The sequence below is a fragment of the Ailuropoda melanoleuca genome, chromosome 1, assembly GCF_002007445.2.
Source record: "Ailuropoda melanoleuca isolate Jingjing chromosome 1, ASM200744v2, whole genome shotgun sequence".
Lineage (NCBI taxonomy): Eukaryota > Metazoa > Chordata > Mammalia > Carnivora > Ursidae > Ailuropoda > Ailuropoda melanoleuca.
This window is the reverse complement of record NC_048218.1, coordinates 17097360-17116550: the sequence shown is the minus strand read 5'-3', so window position 1 is coordinate 17116550 and position 19191 is coordinate 17097360. Positions and strand designations below refer to the sequence as shown.

General features: G+C 39.4%; 1 protein-coding gene and 1 long non-coding RNA gene across 3 annotated transcripts in view; one reads left to right on the top strand and one right to left on the bottom strand.

Moving 5' to 3' along the window:
• Positions 1 to 19191, bottom strand: part of CYYR1 (cysteine and tyrosine rich 1) — a 99969-nt gene that overhangs the window by 30335 nt on the left and 50443 nt on the right. The gene's annotated exons all lie outside the window — the stretch shown is intronic.
• LOC117801534 overlaps positions 1 to 19191 on the top strand; it is a 45684-nt gene that overhangs the window by 20066 nt on the left and 6427 nt on the right. Inside the window, exons 2-5 of one of the 2 annotated variants that reach the window (XR_004624152.1) lie at positions 10342 to 10518; positions 10774 to 10945; positions 12559 to 12619; positions 19017 to 19129. This is a non-coding gene — a long non-coding RNA (uncharacterized LOC117801534). Of the gene's footprint in view, positions 1 to 10341; positions 10519 to 10773; positions 10946 to 12558; positions 12620 to 19016; positions 19130 to 19191 lie in introns of those variants that run through there. The other variant, XR_004624151.1, reaches the window with a different exon arrangement.

The window sequence follows — 19191 nt, the reverse complement described above, 5'->3', positions numbered from 1 at the left end:
CTTCAGGCAAGTTTGCAGGTATAGAACTATGAGGATTTCTAGTGGCCATCTATCCTAGCAGACCCGATTCCAAAAAAATCATTTAATCTCAAGGTTGGAGAGAATCATAAATTATGCAACATCAAACACCTTTTGGTATCTCTTCTAGCTTAGATATGATGCTGGAGATTCAAGAAATACAAAGACTGAGGAAGACACAGACACACATGTAATTATAATGCACGGCATTATGTGCAAATGGGGAAGCATAGACCAGGTTCTATGAGAGCAGAGGACGGTATCTAATCCAAATGTGATAACATGTGTGCTGGCTTGTGTGAGTGGAGATTGGGTGTATGTGAGAGTTTGAATGAAAGAGGGTATGGGTATATAAGTGTGTTTTGGGGGTGGATTCCTTAAGGAGGTAAACCCATTCCAAATTTTAAAGGAAGATCAGGACTTGGGGCACCTGGGTGGCACAGTCAGTTGGGCATCCAACTCTTGGTTTTGGCTCAGGTTGTGATCTCAGGGTTGTGAGATCAAGCCCTATGTTGGAGTCTGCTTGGGACTCTCTCTCCCTCTCCCTTTCCTACCCTCCCCAAATAAATAAATAAATCTTTAAGAAAAAAATAAAGATTAGGACTTAAAGGGAATTGAGGGGATTAGAGCAGAGAAGGACATTTAAAATCAAAAGAACAACATATAAAGGCCATAGGGATGTAATATATCATGATATGTTTAAGAAATCATGAAAAGTCAAGGGCTGCTGGAATTGAAAAGAGGTAAAGCTGGAGAGTGAGCTGGGGTTTAGGGGGCAGATCCGGAGGATTTTGATGACACTCACAAGAACTTGGCCTTTTTATTGGAATTAATGGAAAACAAGTGAAGAGCTGTGAGCACGAGTCAGTCTAAGAGTAATATGGAGTGGAGTTGCTGGGTACCAGACTGTAACCAGGTAGTCCTATGAGATCATTGTAGTTATCTGGGCAAAAGATGGTGAGGGACTGAACCTGACCATGGTGGCGGGGTGAGGAAGAAGGTGGCGAGGAGGGAGTTCAAGAACAACCTAAAAGGTAGAGTTTGCAGTACCTTAAAGTCATCAAGTTCAAACTCCAAAAGGATTATCATAATTCTGTTCCCCCCACCAGTCATCCAAACCTTTTGGACATTCCCAGGACTTAAAGATCATTGAATCTGGAAGCAGCTTATTCCATTGTGGAACAATACCCTGTAAGTGTGTGACACTTCAGTGGGATTTAGTTCACCAGAACTCTTATTCTCCCAAAGAAGAGACCTGTCATAGGGAAGAAAGGAAGGGTCCAGCCCAGAAGGTGCCATGTAGAGGGCAAGGGATAAACTTTCCTTACCCTTGTTGACTACTGGTCTGACTTTAACAACGTGTGTTTTCCAAAGATGAATATGTTTATAAAGGCATGTCTACTCTTTAATATTGTATTACATAAATTTTTAGTATAATGAACATGCATGGATAGGAGGTTTGCTTTATTTTTATAATCAATGAACTCTTAATTATCCTTCTCTGAAACAACTGTCCGTAAACCTCTGTAAAATGTATAGTAAAAATAATAATCTTCGAGATATTTTTAGATTGCTTCATGAAGTCTGATCTTCTGATTCAGGTCTTTGTGCAGTTAGAATCTAATTGGATCAGATGGTGCCAGAGGTCCCCTCCAGCTCCCTATTACCACAGCCAATTAGCAGAAATTCCACTTTAATAATACAGCTGCTGCAGATCAAGCAAAGGAAAGCACACCAGAGGTGGAAATCTCAGCCTAATGAACATTGAGAAAAGATGAGAAGAGAGTTAAATTTCAGTGTGATAATTAATTACAGTCCAACAAGAACAGAATTTTATGAATATTGGCTAATTGTAAGTTAAGCCATATTTATTCACACAAATCTTTCCTCCAACATCACCTCCAATTCTGAGATGGAAAGAGAATATCTCTTTTCAGTATTTCTTATCTCACTTATTGCCAATATAAGCAACAATCTCAAGTCTATGGAGATGTAATTAATCATCAAGGTAGTATTACATATGTTACATAAGTAATTATGACTGCATGTACTCGTTCACATTATCTAGTCAGCTCTTAATTAATTATTTCTACTTCAGATATAGTTTTGTCTTAAGCATCCTGACAAAAATGCCTATACCGTGATGCAATAGTTACTACAGAAGATATCTTACATGATATTTTTTTATAAAGAGAATAAAAGATTCAAAAATCAGGGAGATTCTGTGCATTTTTAGGAGTAGCTGTTATAATGTGCTTGAATGTTTCACTGCATTCTTTGAAATTCCAGTAGGTCAGGGGGCTACTCACTTTTACAGCCATGCAACTTACAGGGAGGAATTATGCCTGGTTTGAATGTCTTCACACCATGGTTTTGTCTCTTTTGCATGTCTCAGGCCAACTGCATCTTGTCCCATCTATTACGACAGACTAAAGGGAGGAGGAGTGGCCTTAGAAATAACAATTCTCCTACCGGGAAGAAGAAAATTAGCCAATATAAACTGTGTAGCCTGGCAGAATAAAGCAAACTATACTTATTCAAGTAGCTTATATTGCCTGTGTGGACAGGCAGAATAGCAAATTACAGTGTAAGTGATTACTATAGGTTAAAGATTCTTCTGACAAATCAATGCTGATTGGGCAGAAGGAAGCAGATTTAATAAGGAGGAACACAGTCACAGGAAATTAAGGGAGTAATAATCTTTAGTTCTGCAGATCACCTAGGGCAGGCAAGTGTGGGCAGCAGGGTTGCTGTAAAAATAGTAATAGCCATGTGCTCCTTTACACTTCCCAGCTTCTCCTGCATCTTGGAGGGGAGGGACTGTGTGAACAATTCTTCCCAACAGAATATTAAAGGAAGTGATGTGTCACTTCCTGTCAAGGTTAGTTAAGATTTGGTGTTTCTTCCTCACCTTCTACTACCCCAGCCTGTCTGTGTGAGTGGAAGCAAAGTATTCTGGGATGGTGAGCCCACAATATGGAAGGAGTCACTGAGTCATGATTTGGGAGAGGCACACAGGTGAGCTGCTGTTGTGATCAAGAAATAAAATGGTCTTGGGCCAAGCCACTGAGATTTCAGGTTTTATCAGTTTCTGCACAGCCTAACTATCCTGATTAATGCATTAGTGTGATTCAGAACACAGGATATGAATTCAGAATACCAGTTTTTAAATCCAGTTTCCATTATTAATGAGCTCTGTGACTTGACCTCTCTAAAATTGAATTTTGGGGGCAAGAATCTTGTTATTAGAATGAGACACTGTAAGGAGTTTCAACTCAGGAAACAAAATGAAGTCCATTGGTGGGCCCTGGAAATACTACATTCCAAGAGAGATCAAACTTCCAAGGACCCAGATGTGCTTATCAGGCTCCCAGAATTAGCTGAATAAGCCCCACAGGGCACCTGATTTGGTATAGAATATGAAAGCCAATCTCATTTTGTCTTGGAATGAAGGCTGTAGTCCTCAACTCTGGATTCACATTAGATTTAAATTAAATCACAAAAATACTGAGGCCTGAGCCCTAACCCAAATCAATTAAATCAGAATCTCTGGGGATGAGATCCAGATAGTATTATATTTTTAAAGTTACCCTAGTGGTGTTAATAGGAGCCAAAGTGGAGAATCAATGACTTAGAGCAACAGAAAGGGTCTAGAGCTGCTTAAGGGCTTTCTGTCTCAGTTGAAATTGGTTCAGAAGGTGAAGGTCAGAGCCCAGGGGGAAAAAGTCAGGTGGACTAGTTATGTGGAACGGAGAAAACAGGTGATTTTAGCAGCAATTTCTCTACAAAAAAGAGATAGCAGTTTAAGTCAAAACATTTCCATTTACAAAGCTTACATGGAAGGAATATTGTTATGAATACTATTATTATTGTCTTTTCAGCCCTCATTCTATGTCATATTCTCAAATCTACCAAATGCACTTCAAGTGTAAGAATAAATCACGAAATTAATATTTAACATAAAAAAATATTTTTGATTGGTAATATACAAAATTAGTAACAAAACGTTACAGAAACAAAGACATTAAACAATGTTTGCAATCTTTTCTCCTCATGTATAACCATTAAAAGGTATCTTTGACCATGAAAATAATCACTGCTTCCCAAATGGGGAGAAAGCTTGGCCCAGCAACCTAAAAACTGCCAGATTGATTCTGACCATTGTTTATCCAATGCTCTATTCTATTTATGATCTAACTCACATTTAGCAAGGAAGATCAGTTTCCTACCAGGCGTGAATGAATCTTAATAGAAGGTGTCCCTTAATTTCCTTTAGTCATTTATAACTGTTACTCAAATTTCTCGTTTTTGGACTGCTAAGGTTCAGTGGGATGACAAACGTGAAAATATCTGCTGGTAATGACAGGTATTGATTGGACAGAAACATACTAATTACTTGCTTGATACTGAAGAAAGGTTATTGAAGAATACTCAGTTTAGGTACACTAAGTTGCATTGGGCCTAAGCTTTCTCTTTTTTTCTTCTTTACTTGAAATCAAAGTCAAGAGTCTTGATAATTTTGAATGGTCCTTAAAATTTCATATATCTGCTCATATTTAATTTAAAAATGATCCTTTCCCATCAATGTACCCTCACGAGGAAACCCAAATCATAAAATTTTTTAGGGAACCACACCAAAAACTGATTTCATGTAAACAATTTGAGATTATGCCAATCAATTCACTGTTTCATGATTTCAAAGATTGTTTCATCAATCTTCTATCACTCAAGTCATAGAACATAAAATAAACCCTTTTACAAGAATTTGGGTTTTATTCTATAAGACAGACAAGGTCATTTTTTAAAGCAAATCAGCCTAGCAGGAGTGCTGTGAGAAGCATGCCAACAGAGAAAAATAGTCATAGAGCCTTTCGGCTCTATTCCATAAATCTTGACCTCTTTTTTCCCTTCTGCTACTAGTGGATAGTTTGCTTCTCATATCATTCCCTAAGGGAAGTTCTAGCGCCACATGAGGCTAACAAATATAATTTGGTTTTCTACTATTTTAAGTTCAAGTTATTAAAATGCCATGGACTCAGTGAAGTGTGGCTCATGTCATATGACAAAGCTGAGAAGGAGTCATACATACTGCCCCCCCCGAAACAATATTATGACAGTGTGAAACTTATAATTGCTTGTGGGGGGATCAATCAATTTAAGATTGAAGTGCTTAAATATTATGTTTCATAACAGAAGAAATACACAGTCTTTTCTACACTGAAAGACACACAAAACCTGAGTTTTTCAGGAGACTCAGGTGTAAATATTGGTTTTATGCTCTCCACTGAATTAAAACTCTGAATCGAATCTCACACTGACTTCCCTTATTTCACTTGTGTCATGTAATTTCATTTGGTTTGAAATTTCAAGCAGCTAAATTTGTCATCAGCTTTACAAGATCTCCATCTTTTACATTTGATAAGTTCTTGAAAAAGAGTAAGGGACACACCTCTTCATGTGTTCATCACATGTGGATGAAGTACATATTCAGGTGTGTGTCTAGGAGCTGTGGACACAACGTTGACCTGGAAGGTGTCTGACTGGCCTCTCTACCAGGGAAGAAAGACAGCTAAACAACCAGATAGTAAGAAATATTAAGGAAGTGGTAATTAAAATTATATCTGAAAGGTGAGTTAGCCACCTTTCAGAAAGTGCTCAGGAAGTACTCAGGAAGAAGAAACGACCCGTGGGAAAGCAAGAGAGAGAAAGGGCATATTTTAAGAGAGAAAAGTTCAGTAGAGCAAGCACTGTATACAGTTTTGATGGCAGGAAGCTGTCTGACTAGTGCAGATGAGTTTGGTGAACTTAACTGGGATGAGATTATGAAGGGCTTTGAAAGCCAAGGTAAAAGGGAGACTGTAAAGCAAAAGGGTCGGTTGCAGGAGTAGTGTTTCAGGAAGATGTCAGAGAATAACATAGCAATCACAAGAGGCCAAAATGGAGACAGGGACACCAACTGGGAGGTTGCAAAAGAGATGAAGGAAGTCACTGGCAAGTATAGTGGATGGAATGGTGCTCCCAAAAAGATATGTCCATGTCCCAATTCCCAGAACCTAGGAACGTTACTTTATTTGGAAAAGTCTTTACAGATGTAATTAAATTAAGGATCTGGAGATCAAGAGATCACTTGACCTTGGATTATCTGGATAGATTCTGAAATCCGATGGCAAGTATCCTTATGAGACACAGAGGGGAGATTTGACAGAAGAAAAGGCAATGTGACCATGGAGACAGAGGTTTAAGCATGAGTCCAAGGAATGTCAGCAGCCACAAGAAATCAGAAGAGGCAAGGAAAGATCCTTTTTTACAGCCTCCAGAGGAAGTGTGGCTCTGCTGGCACCTTGCTTTTGAACTTCTGCTCCCAGAAATATGAAAATAAATTCCTGTTGTTTTAAGCAACAGTTTTGGTAATTTGTTATAACATCCACAAGTAACTCATACAACAAGGCAAAAGAAAGACCCAGGAGGAAGGAGAGAACACAGTGCATTCGGGACACTGCAAAAGGCCAGGAGAGCAGGATCCAAGGACATTCATGAGTGAGAGGCCAGAAATGAGGTTCAAAGCCAAGCAAGAGGTTATATTAGTGAAAAGCAGCTGGGTCTGAATGCACATGGAATGCCAAAATATCAGTGAGTGGATCAGACCAGTGGAAGAAGAATCATGGTCTTGAAGAATGGGAAGAGAAATTGGGAAGGGAGGAAAAAGTAATGAAGGCAATGTTTTCTTGGCAGAGGAGGGGTGTATGGCAGTGCAGGGAGGGAGGGGGAAAGGGCTGGGGATAGGGAATTTGCACCTAAGGCAAATACAGAACCGTGTTTTAGGGATGGAAGCTCTTTCTCAACAGACCGTTCTGGACCCTGGGAAGTCAAAGATCAAGGTGCTAGCAGATTTGGTTTTCAGTGAAGGTCCTCCTTCTATCTTGTTCCTGTCTTTCTTCTCACTGTATCCTCACATGGCAGGGAGGGAAAGCTCTAGTATCTTCCTTTTCTTAGCATGACAGTAATCCCATCCTGGGGGCTTCACCCTCATGACCTCTTCTAAACCTAATCACCTCCCAAAGGCCCCACCTCCTAATATCCATATATTGGAGGTTGGGACGTCAACATACGAATTTTGTGTGTGTTGGGGGCAGGACACAAACATTCAGTCCATAACAGTTAAGGAATTGACTATCTGTGGACCAGATGTGGGCCATGTGGGATAGAGTCAGCTGGGAGCTATTCTAGGCCCTAAGAAGACCACATGGGGGCAACAAAGCTGTAATAGGGGAGGCTGTTAAGTCTGTGTATTGAATGGTTGATGGAAGGCCAGGAGGTGGTGCAGAGAGGAAGGGACAGTGGCCACCTGAATGAGATGCCAGCCAGTCCACCAAACCAGCCGAGGTGAAGCTCTAACTCCTAGAGACTTCTGTCAGAGGGGCCCAACACAAGGTAGGAGAGCCAGCTAAGCATCAGGAACTGACAGAAACTTCCTGTGCCGTTCTCTTCACTCTTCTCTCCTGCAGCTTTCACACTGGTGGGGCATGCACTGGGAGGAGGGGACCTGCTGGGTGGGAAATGAGTGGGAAAAGAGATCAGTTGTCCACCTTTCTCCCCGTGAACACAGGCGACCTACCAAATACTGTCCTCAGCTAGAAGATGGGGACAAGCCTGACCTGAAGTCTAAAATGTTCACATCTTAGATTAGACATTTAAAATTTTCAGAGAATACTCTGGACTTAGAAGACTTAAGGACTAAGAGTGCGCAAGAAAGTCACAGATCTGCCAAATTTTCAGCCAGTGCAGGGGGAAAGCTTCCTGTAACAAGGTAGTGGGATAGAGGTGAATTTAGCTTATCTATGAAACATCATGCTTGTTCAATGCACTGTTTAGGCGTTCAAAGCAAAGGGCAGACATTTCCTCTGAGAAATCCTGGTAATCAACGTATTTCCTCAGAATACAATCGATAAGGTGGCAAAGGACCATTCTGAATAGATGCTTTCCCTATTCCCCAGTGCTAGATTTAGGCTACACAAATCATGGTGTGGTTCTTAAACAACGTTTTTCCTTCATTTTGTCACATCTTATAATTCATAGAGAAATTTCTGTACAGAATGCATCACATACAGGTTCCATTTGTTCTCTGTGGCCAAGAGAAAAGTCCGTAACCAGGTATATATGCAAGACCCAGGACTGAGGTGGAATTTAAAATGTTTTTGCAATCCAGTCACACAGACTCTCCTTTTTCCTCTTGGTTCCCCATTTACTCTTTTGGTCTCATTCCCTTCATCTGTACAGTAGCAGTAAGGGATCTCAATTTCATTTTGTTCTCTTGATGGATGGATTCCCACAGTTAGACCAAATGGAAATCTGACTAGTAATGCCCACTTATCTGCCTCTCTGAAGTACTGGAAGAATTAATGATGGACTGCAAAATGTACTGAAGATGAAGAGCACACCATGAAGAGAGTTGATGAGTATTATTAAAAGGAATCAGCGGATAAGTGTATTTTAACAAATGTGGAAAAATCACACAGCAAAGGATCTTGGCTTGCTGGCCCTAATATCTCAATGCATTAGGGTAGAGAGGAATATGCATAATATCTAGGGAGAAAAATAAAAGCAATACCACAACCTGACAATCCAAGACCATAAACACATTAATAGTGAAATATTCTTTGCATCTTAAAAAATCCAGCTAAATTTTTAAAACAAGGCACTGGCTTATATACCGAAGATATAATGTGTGCCTTGAAATTTTAGAATAGTCTGTACAGGAAGGCAAGGGACCAAAGGCAAAGATGTTCAGAAATAAAACTAAGGCAAAGAGATCAAAGATACTTACCTCCAGGATTCAAAATGCAGCATGGGCAGAATTCATTTGCTATGTATAAATTTGATAACTGGTTTTTTTTGTTATTGGTTTTGCAAAAAGAGATGAAATGGAGATATGAATATTGCTTGCTTTGGAGGATAGTCAGGGAGCAGACGAAAACGCATAGCAAGTTTGACAGGAGTAAGTTACATTTCTAGAGCAATGAGAGAGGAGTATGTTATTTATGAATTTGAGTATTTTAAAAGAAAGTTAAAGTCGCTGTTTCCTTCCTATACACTAATTATTCCAAGCTGTAAACCCTCCAGCAAATAGCAAATGGCTAAATTATTTTGGCCCTTAAAATTTCTCTTGGTCTTTGCACGTATAAGGATTAGATACTGCAGTGCTGTCTTTTCTTTGAGAGGGCTCTGATTCTTTGAATACATAAAAGAGGTGTCTTAAGTCCATTCATAATATATTTAACTCCAAGTTTATTTTCTTTTCCATATTGTTTGTCTTTATGTTGGTTTTTTTAATGAAAATTTTTTTTAAAGATTTTATTTATTTATTTGACAGAGAGAGAGACAGCCAGCGAGAGAGGGAACACAAGCAGAGGGAGTGAGAGGAAGAAGCAGGCTCTCAGCAGAGGAGCCTGATGTGGGGGCTCGATCCCATAACATCGGGATCACGCCCTGAGCCGAAGGCAGACGCTTAACCGCTGTGCCACCCAGGCGCCCCTGTCTTTATGTTGTAATACACCAGTGAGCTGTAACTAATGTTAAAGCTAAGACATTTAATTTAAATTCTCTAATCTTTACTACCATGTGGAACCAGTCGTGCTGTACTCCTGTAGATTAATATCTTTATGATAATTTTTTTCTTTTTATTCTTTATTCACATGTGCTAGTTTTTTCCCCAAATGTTTATATTTTTCTTTATTAATATGGTCTGAGTATATTTGCTCTCATTAAAAGTGTCTATTTTATACTTGATTCTGGAAGTAAGTGGACAAGGAAAATAAAAGTAGGAGTAGGTAGATTCTAATTTCAGTAGGGTAATTTTATCACCATTAAGAACACTTGGAAATACTATCATAATGAAGAGAATATTCAGGGACCTCATTTATTTAGGATTCTAGGGAGATAATTTGGCATCTGCTCCTGTGTGGTGGGACATACATTCAAATATTTAAGTCCTGCCTTCGAAAACTGCTTATTTCAGTCTTTAAAAAAAGAAAAAAGTCACTGGAGCATTTGATCAAATTGAATCAAAATTATATTTTCAGAGTATTTTGGATCACATCTTATTGATAAAAATGTAAATGTTATTAAACAAGTCCCAAACAAATAACTAAAAATCATTGTCTGATTTAAGAAATTCTAGATTAAAATTTTTCCTTTTAACTTCTCTAAGACATTAGAAAATTCTGATATATATATCTCAAATACATCTACATTTCTTTCTGAATTCTTCCTTTCCTCAAACTAACCATCTCATCTCATTTCTGTTCACTTTCGTGTCCTTTGCAGTAACTGCCGGGAATTCTGTTGCCTGGAGACCACTCTTGAAGAACAGCCACTGCCATGGCCTCTTGGAGATTTAAGACATCTAATAAGGAGCTGACAGAAATCATCAGCTTGCCCCTGAGAAAGTAGCATTTTTTAAAAGTCACAATAAAGCATTTGTCTGGATATTACCTATTTCAGGTAATCTTTGCAACTAAAGCATAGGATACAAAGGAGGAAAAAAAGTACCTCTGGAAAAAATCTAGATTTTACAAATCCATGCAAAAAGAAGGTGGGGCAAAAAAAAAATCCTAAATGTGCACTTTTTAAAAAATGGAAGAACCTTTCAGTTCCCCCCACATTGTTTATTTATTCTAATTTTTAAAACTATTCTGAAAGTCTCCATTTTTAACTGTATTTTTAGCTCTATTATTTGTCTATTAACATTCTCTTTAGCCCAGAGGAATTTTGAAGCAGCAAATTCAATAAAATGACATAAGGTCAACTGTGGAAAAAAATCAATGATAAAGGAGATAAAACACAGCTACGAGAACACCATATCGCAAAATCAGCAAAATGAAATGGCGACCTACAGAATGGGAGAAAATATTTGCAAATCATTTATCCGGTAAGAGGTTAATATCCAAAATATTTAAAGAATTCATACAGCTTAATAGCAAAAAAACTAAAAATCCAATTAAAAATGGGCAAAGGACCTGAATAGACATTTTTCCAAAGAGGATATTCATATGGCCAACAGGTACATGAAAAGGTGCTCAACATCATTGATCATCAGGGAAATGCAGATCAAAACCACAGTGGATATCACTTTATGCCTGTTAGAATGGTCATCATCAACATGAAAACAGAAATGCTGGCATGGATGTGGAGTAAAGGGAACCCTCATGCACTGCTGGTGGGAATGTAAATTGGTGCAGCCACTACAGAAAACAGTATGGAGGATCCTCAAAAAACTAAAAGCAGAACTGTCCTATGATCCAGCAATTCCACTTCTGAGTATACACAAAGGAAATGAAATAACTGTAATTAATGCTGTATAGTATTTTTGAAAGTTGATAACAGAGTAGATCCTAAAAGTCCTCATTACAAGGAAAAAAAAATCTTTTGGTAACTATATGAAGTGATAGATGTTAAAGAATGATGATATTATAGTAATTTTGGAATCTAACAAAATAATACAGATAAATAGTAAAAACAAACAAACAAAAGAACCCCATATCAACTTGGGGCATTCTTTTTTTTTTTTAAGATTTTATTTTTCGTTATTTTTAGAGAGAGAGAGAAACAGAAGCAGAGGGAAAGGGAAAGAATCTCAAGCAGACTCCCTGCTGAGCGCAAAGTACAAGGTGGGGCTAGATCTCATGACCTCTGAGATCATGACCTAAGCTGAAATCAACAGTTGGAAGCCCAACCAGCTAAGCCACCCAGGCACCCCTTGGAGCATTCTTAATGAGGTCCTAGAGTCCAGCACATCTTAAAAGTGTCCAGGAATTAAGAACAGATAAATATATGGTGGAAGGAGTGCCCCATTTAAAAAGTTAAGAGGTATTTGAGTCGTATTTTGCATTTTTGAAAGATAATATATTTTTAAGATGTTTACGCTCAAAGGAAAAAATTTCTGTAAACTGGAAATTTTATGTGAATTAAAACACAGCTCAGGGATGAAATTAGAAAAAAAATGGCCCTTCTTTCTAAACGTTTATTTTTTTTAAAGATTATTTATTTTTTTATTTGAGATAGAGATTAGAGTATGAGCAGGGGGAGGGGTACAGGGAGAGGGAGAAGCAGGCTCCTTTCTGAGCAGGGAGCCCCGACACAGGGCTCCATCCCAAGACCCTGAGATCATGACCTGAGCAAAAGGCAGATGCTTAACCAACTGAGCCACCCAAGCACCCCAACATTTATAGTTTTGATGCTATTAATTACAGTTTGTTTTTCATCCAATGCATCATGGTCACCACGGTATGGTAAATTATTTAGAATTAATATTTTCTCCAAAAAATCTGTATCCCCAAGCATGTAAAAAGCAATACAAGCGTGAGTTGCAATTAAGATGTTCTTCTCCATGAGAATTTGGAAGCTGCTGGGAGGTGGTACATTCCAGAGAGCTTTAGGTTGTGGTTTGATAACAGACAGAACTAAATTTCTGCTGTATTTCATGATGTGACCATGCATCGGCTGTTCAACTTCACTAAACTTCATTTTTTTTTTTTTTGGCAGGAAAAATGCTTGTATTTATTGTACTTAACTCCTAAGGTTGTTACAAGGATGAAATAAGTAGGTATGTAACCAGAGTCCCTGGTACTTTGTAAGTGCTTAATAAACAGGAGTTGTTATCATCATCATTCCTATGAAGTTCTGAGACTGAGTGTGAGGGCAATCACAGAGCCACATAGCTAATTGTGAACTGCTGTTTAAGAAAATACAAGGAAGTTATTGTCTACTTAGCACCATACAAAGTACATTCTGAAGAAACTAGGTTAAGATGAACAAAAAATAGGGGCGCCTGGGTGGCACAGCGGTTAGGCGTCTGCCTTCGGCTCAGGGCGTGATCCCGGCATTATGGGTTCGAGCCCCACATCAGTCCTCCGCTGTGAGCCTGCTTCTTCCTCTCCCACTCCCCCTGCTTGTGTTCCCTCTCTCGCTGGCTGTCTCTATCTCTGTCGAATAAATAAATAAAATCTTTAAAAAAAAAAAAAAAAGATGAACAAAAAATAAACAAAAATGTTTTAATGCTTTTTGTAAATGTGAGAGAAGAAATGGAGGTAATACTGCATTCAGGACTAGTTTTTCTTGGGAGAAATACAAAATCAAGGTTCTGCACAGTTCTCTCCCATCTCTGTTTTGTTGGCTTGTGCCCATTCATCGTTAATACACCACCCACTCCCCACTAACAGTCACTCTTTTGCTGATGATATGAGGCTTTCGGATTTCCTTCCTAATCTAGAAAAAGGGCTTATGAGAAATTCAAAGCCCTCATTCTCTGCCCTAACTAGACTTGACTCATAATCCATTGTCCTTACTTCACTCACATTCAGTGTCACCTTGCCTCTAACCGACAGTCACCCTGTCATCAACATGCCCTTCATCTAATTAATCTGCACTATGTTAAGTATTCTCCAGACATGAACAGCTTATGAACTGTGAAATTCCTCTGACACTTAGGGGGCTTTCCCTCCACTGTTGTGTTAATGATGTGTCACTGCATTTTTGGATTCACAAACTCTGTAAATATTATTCTCAACCCTCATGGCATTGTGTTTTCCAAAGCGTCCTGTGCCAACGCTAAGTAAGGAGACAGCGAAGATCAGTTTTAAACAGACCGGAAGGTGAACTGTATGGGCAGCCACATTTTCAAACTCGACTTCCCCAGAGAAGATTTTCTGGTCCTAGTTTGAGTTAAATCATGATGTGACAGCAGAATGAACTTGGTGCTCTTGGTCTGAAAAGGCTTTCCATGTGTTTCTATCGTCAGTGTGTTCTGTGCTCTGAATCTTACCTCGGATATCTGACCCAGGTGCCCATGCTGGGAATCCTTCCATTCTAGGGAAGAGAAACAGGTGCAAAAGGTGCATGAACCTTGGTAGGCTCCCTACCCCATCTAGGTGGGTGCTCACCTGCTAAAATGCCTCTGGCTCCTCATTTAAACCGTTGACCACTAATAACTCTATGGGCAAATGAAGCCCATAATAAGCAAAGGATTAAGGTTTATAACTAATCACAGAGAAACTAGAATCATTTCTAATATTATCCTTTTCATAACAGTGCTAGGGAGCTCTAAGCTTGGATTTTGCCACTTGCTGCATGAAAATAGGAACACTATAATATTACGACTGGGAAAAAAAAATCAAATAGTTGCTACAAAAGCCCTCAGCCCACAGGTTGCTGTGATTTTCACTTGAGTATGCTCAAGGGTTCATTTTACTTTCGACTTAAAAATTCACACTCAATTTTGACACGAGACGTATGACTCAGATCTTTACAGTACCAGTCCTGTAAAAACAGATGACTCAGCCACCAGTTATAACAGCAGATTATTGCAGTATTCATCCAGACATGCCTTATGCCGACTAGAGAGGGCTTTCAAGTGAATGAGGCAGAAACAGCAATGTCCCCATAGAACATATGCTGTCCTGTAATAAGGGGGGAAAAAGAACCAAATATAAATACTAAACAGTGTAGTATCATTGAAATGGAATCCCTTAAAAAAAATCAGGCACCTTTACTTTTCCCATTGTTTATTAATTTTAGAATAGCTGCTCTCTTAAATCTATTTTTACACAAATTTCAGAATTCAGATCCCCACATGAACCAAGAGACCAGAGACTGACTTTTCTCAACAGGTTTCCCCTTCATAGCCAAAGCATCCACTGCGAAAGAAAATGAGGTCAGCCCTAAGAAGAATGGTAATCATTCAATAACACCGGCTGTAAGCCAAAGAAGAATTACAAAAATAAGTAAAGCTGGTGCAATAAAAAGCCCAAAAGATCCCCCCAAAACTGACTAAGAACAAGGTCAAAATTAAAGTGCTGTTTATTTTCAACTCACCCAACAAACTGCTGAAAGAAATTACTACATTTTCCCTCAAGGAGAAAATGAGACACGATGCCATTTTCTACCCATTGAGCATCATAGAATGGGTGTCAACATACAGGCATAGCTTCCTCTTAATTATGTTAATGCCAGGCAACAGACCAGAATGGGAAAGTTATTAACTCATTCAACATGGACTGAGCACCTACCATGTATCTGCTATTCTTCTGAGGGGCTTAGCATGCAAAGGGTTGTGTGGTGGGGGTGACAGGTGTAAGTTCCACGTCACCCCTGAAATAAAGTTACAACTGAGGGGCCCTGGAGGCAGGGTCAGGGAAGTCTTCACAGATGGCATGACGTATAAGTAGAGGCTGAAAGCAGTAGGAATTTGACAGTTAGACGTCTAAGACAAAAAAACATTCCAGCAGAGGGCATATGATGTGCAAAGTCACAGATACGTGAAGTGGCTTCAGATGTTTGGAAAACAACCAGTGTTGTGTGGCTGCCGCAAAAATCGCAGTCTAGCTGTGACAAGAAACGTGGCTACAAACGCAGGCAGGAGCTTGATGGTAAGGGACCTGTAAGTCCAAGGAGGTCAGCTCATCCCTTATAGAAAGGGGAGTGACAACCAGATTCGTGTTTTAGAAGGTACTTCCTGGAGCTGTGTGCAGTGAGAGAACGGGGCCTGAGAGATTCGTTAGGGGCTGTTGCGGCAATTCATATGACAGGGTATGAGGGCTGGATTTGAGGACAGGGAGAGAGGGGAAAGGGTGCATTTGTGTAGGACCAAGAACTTTTTAGAAATGGTTACCAATCTCTGGGGTTTCTGACTTGAGCTACTGGGGTCATGAGTGTTTTCTGAGCTGAGAACAGGAACACAATGGGTATAAATTCTGGAATGGGCTGATGTGGATGGGGAATGGTTCTATCTTTGGAGACACTGAGGCAAAGTTGTCTTTTGAGTGTCTAGAAGGAAATGACAAAACAAAGAGTTTGTAAGATTGATGTATCCATTCTGCCATTATCTAGGACACTCCAAGTGCCGGTTTCATTTGCTGTGAAATTATATGCAACTATTTTTGATGATTTACAGTGGAGGATCAGGAGAATAAAGACTCTTGCAAGGATTTGTTTGATAGCTTTATGGCAAGTGTTTCAAATAAGGGCACTGCAGCCTAGGGTCTCACTGGGAACCTTGATAGAAGTCTGACTGTCATCAATATAATTTGCAGTATGAGTTAACACCACCAGCATTGGTTTGGTAAGGATTAGTCATGGATCAAAACCACACATCCTGAAGTCAGGATTATATTGCAACAACATCATCCATCATAACTGTTTAGTGTCATAAGTAGGCTTTTAGAAAACAATCCTTTAAAAATATAAATTAAACTATGTCACTACACACTTCCCGGTGGCTCCCACTTTCCCTCAGAGTAAGCGCCAAAGTCCTTGTAATAACCTACAAGGCCCTCCCTGATGCACAGCCTTCTCCTTATCTCTCTTTGCTTCTCATTACTGTCCTCCCCCGGTCACTGTATACCAGCTCCACTGGCACCTTTGCTTCTCCTCAAATGTGAGACACTTCACAATCCCTTTTGCTGAGAATGCATTTCCTATAGATTTACTACACGGCTTTGAGTTATTGGTCAAATGTTATCTTTTAAGTGAGTCCTTCCTTGCCCATCGATTTAAAATTGTGGCAACTAAAGTTTAACCAATCCCTATTACCTTCTCCTGCTTTATTGTCCCGATAGCACCAAAGAGCAGTTTTTGTACTTCCTCTGAACATCATAGCGGGAGATAATGCGAACGTGTTGACAGCAGCTGTAGATAGGATCGAGATGGGTTGTATTAGAATAGGCTGAGCTTATGCTGCCATGACTAACAAGCCCCAGATCTCAGTGACTTAGCTGAGAAAGTTTATTTCTTCCTCAAAGTCTGCTTAAGTCAGGTGACTCATTGTGATGGCTCTTCTCCATGCAGTGACTCAGCGATCCAGGCTCTTGGCATCTTTTGGCCCACTCTCTCAACATATGGCCTCCATGTTTGCTCCCAAAGGGATTGTGTTGAAAGGATCCACAGAGCCTTTCACTTAACTCAGGCTAGAAGTGACATACAGTGCTTTTCCTCACGGTTCAATGGTCAGCTAGTCCCATGGTCTCACTTAACTATGAGAGGGCTGGTTGGGAAGTGTAGTCTTCTAAGTGCCCTTCAAGGATAGGAAACCTGGACATTGGTGCACATTCCTCAGATTTCACACAGCAGCCAGCTCTGGAATGATCTTCTTAAGATGTAGTATGAGCAATGGAGAGAGCGCAGAGTAGGATCTAGCAGAGCTGAACCCAGATCTGGTTGAACTGATCACTACCTACGTTACCATGAGTAGGTCAGTTTTTACCTCTGGGTCTCTGTTTTCAAATCCACAAAATGGGGAAAATAATACATAGCCTGCTTGTATCAGAGGGATTTTTTAGTTTCAGCTATAAAAGTTTGCAGCAGAATTACCAAATTTAGGCTAGTATTCAAATGCAAGTTCATAAATAATGCAGTATGAAACCTAGAAAGCCTGTCTGGATGAGCTATAATGAATTATACTGTCTTCCATCAACTTTGTTAGAGCCGTAGAGAATGGTATCATTTTCAGTCTTGCTTGCTTAACAGCTGTGACACCTAAGCAGGGAAGTAAAGAGCTGTTGACGTATCAGCATTGGTGTATTTTCTATGTATGGAGCATGAAGAAAATGCAAAGGAAACTGTGATGTATGATAAACATGAAAGATTACCCAAAGCACGAGTTTGCAGCCTCCGAAGACACTTTTGTGTCATCACTGCCTTCAAGAGTGAATGAATCCAATATTGGCTGCTCGCATGGTATCTTATGCTCTGTTGCTGGAGGGTGTCCTCCTGGATCAGCTATTATGCAACAAAGCCAACCCTATGTTCCAAGGATTGATGCCTAGTTAGGACAAGGTATAATATTGACCAGCTATCACCCATTTGAAAAATTTCATTAGAATGTATTTAAGGATATATCAAAGTCTTTTAAAAACATGACTTTTTATAGATTTGGGTAATTAAGGAATATATTTGTTGTCAGACTTCAAAAAGATACTGAATTTACACGTAATTATTTTGTAAGTCACCTCCAGATTGTCGATAATGGCAAAATGTTAATGGTAATGATGGTAATGGTATTCTCTTTATCAGTTTTCTAGATGCAAAAAAATCTTATCACAAGCAAGTCTAATCTTTTAAATCCATGAAATGTGAAATAATACTCAAAGGTGTGAATTCTACTATTAAAATATGCTTTGGGTTCTCTGAAACTCAGTGGAATCTATAGCATTAGGATAGAAGGAGTCCAAGTCACCTGTTCCAAACTAACAATCTGTCCCTATAGAGAACTTCTTTTTGACTCAACATGCCATTTATTTTCTGAGAAAGCTCATTTCACTTATTTGTATCTATATCTGATGGAAAAGTATTTCCTGTATTAAGCAGATTTACCTCTGTCATACCTCCACCCATTATTCTAGTTCAGAAGATGCTTTTTTGCTGCTAGTAACAGTACTGTACACTCACTAAACATTAGGAACATCCTGACTGTCATTTAAAAGTCACAGATTGAAAGCCTAGAATATTAAAAGTCCAGAAACCAGTCAGTACTATGGTAACAAAGACACAAAAATCCATATAAGCAGCTTCTAATTGAACTTTGTCATGGAAGTTTTCTGCCTAGTCATTGGCCCACATAACTCCACTGTGACGAACAAAAGAAATGGATCCAATAAAGCCAGCTGCAAACAGATACCCACAGCCACGTGCTGGAATGCAGACAGCATATCAACAATGAGATACAGCTTTCTGAAGCCAAAGGTCACTGAACCAAGATTTCTGACACATATCCAAGTGTTGGCTTTTAAAATGGAGAGTAACAGAAAGCACAGTGGATTTTATAGGATGTTTTATGCAATGTTATGATAAAACAGGACCAGGTTATTGCAGAGTGAATGTTCCTTTGTTCCCTTTTGCCAACAACTTCTATGCACTACCGCCTTGACCCCAGGGTCTGGGTTACTTCCCACCCCCTACAAAGATTACAACCTTGAGAATGACTGCTTTTCTTCTTTTCTTCTCTTTAGACGCTTCTGCCATCCTCTTTTATAAGAGACATTCAGAGAGCCGGTCACAGTGCCAAGCTGATGATCATACGTTGTGTGGATGTTTTTGAAATAGCGAGTATAGGAAAATAAATGGTCCAGGTCAAATGTCCCTTTTTACTCGGCAGTTCAAAAGTGTGTCAAAAGGAGCCCACAT